We start from the raw sequence: 1578 nt of genomic DNA, 5'->3' as shown, positions 1-1578 counted from the left end.
CAGATTCACTGCATTGAACACGGATGACAGAAGACCTGATGAGCAATGGGATGACATCAAGAATATAATTCCTGAAGAAATTAAAAGGTCATCAAAAAGACAAGAAAGAAATAAAAGATCAAAATGGATGTCAGAAGAGACTGAAACTTGCACTTAATTGTAGAGTGGCTAAGGTAAATGAAAGGAATAATGAAGTCGGAGAGTTGAACAGAAAAATTTCAAAGGGCAGCTCCAGAAGACAAAGTCAAATATTACAATGAAATGGCCAAAGACTTGGAGTTAGAAAACCAAAAAGGAAGAACATGCTCAATATATCTTAAACTGAAAGCACGCAAGAAAACTTCAAGCCTTAAGTTGCAGGATCAAAAGATTCTATAGGCAAAATATTGAATGATGCTGGAGCAGCAAAAGAAGATGGGAAGAATACACAGAGTCACTATATCCCAAAGAACTAGTTGACACCCTACCATTTCAGGAGGTGGCCTATGGGCAAGAACCAGTGGTACCGAAGGAAGAAGTGCAAGCTACTCTGAAAGCATTAGCCAAAAACAAGGCTCCAGGAATACCAACCGAACTTTTTAAATGACCTGGTGATGCAGTCATTTACTTACTCAAGCACTTACTCATCTATGCCAGGAATATTGGAAGACAGCTAATTGGCCAACTGCCTGGAAAAGATTCATATTTGTACTCATTCCCCCCCCAAAAAAGAGACCAAGCAGAATGCTCAAATTATAGAACAATTTCATTAATATCACATGCAAGTAAAATTTTGCTGAAGATCACTCAACAAGGCTGTGTGTTGACAGGGAGCTGCCCACTTTCAGGCTGGATTCAGAAGAGGCTGTGGAACAAGGGATATGATTGCTGATGACAGGTGGGTCTTATCTCAAAGCAGAGAATACCAGAAAGATGTTTACTTGTGTTTTATTGACTTTGCTGACATTTGACTCTGTGTCATAGTAAACTATGGATAGTCAGGAGAAGACTGGGAATTCCAGAACACTCCATTGTACCCAAGCAGAATGTGTACATGGATCAAGAAGCAGTCTTTGAAACAGGGAAAAGGTGTACTGCCTGGTTTAAAATCAGGTCAGGTGAGCATTAGGGCTGTGTCCTCTCACCATACTTCTTCAGTCTGTGTGTTAAGCACCGAAAACGGCTTACATGTAAAAGAATGTGGCATCAGAATTGAAGGAAGGATTATTCACAACCTGGGATATATGCAGGTAATACAACCTTGCTTGGTGAAAGTGAGGAGGATTTGAAGCTTGCTGATGAAGATCAAGGATTGTTGCCTTCAGTATGGATTGCAACTCAATGTAAAGAAGACCCAAATACTCACAACTAGACCAATACATAACAAACATCATGATAAATGGAGAAAATGTTGAATTTGTCAATGGTTTCTTGTTTGTATCCACAGTCAACTCACGGAATCAGTCAAGAGATCAAACTACATATTGCATTAGGTAAATGCTGCACAAGACCTCTTTCAAGTTTTGAAAAACAAGGAGGTTACTTTGAGGACTACAGTATTTTCCATTGCTTCTTATGCATGTGAAAGTTGGTCGCTGA

The sequence above is a fragment of the Echinops telfairi genome, unplaced genomic scaffold (genome assembly GCF_000313985.2).
Source record: "Echinops telfairi isolate 266 unplaced genomic scaffold, ASM31398v2 ScPeMD7_1;HRSCAF=3_0, whole genome shotgun sequence".
Lineage (NCBI taxonomy): Eukaryota > Metazoa > Chordata > Mammalia > Afrosoricida > Tenrecidae > Echinops > Echinops telfairi.
This window is presented reverse-complemented; position numbering follows the sequence as displayed.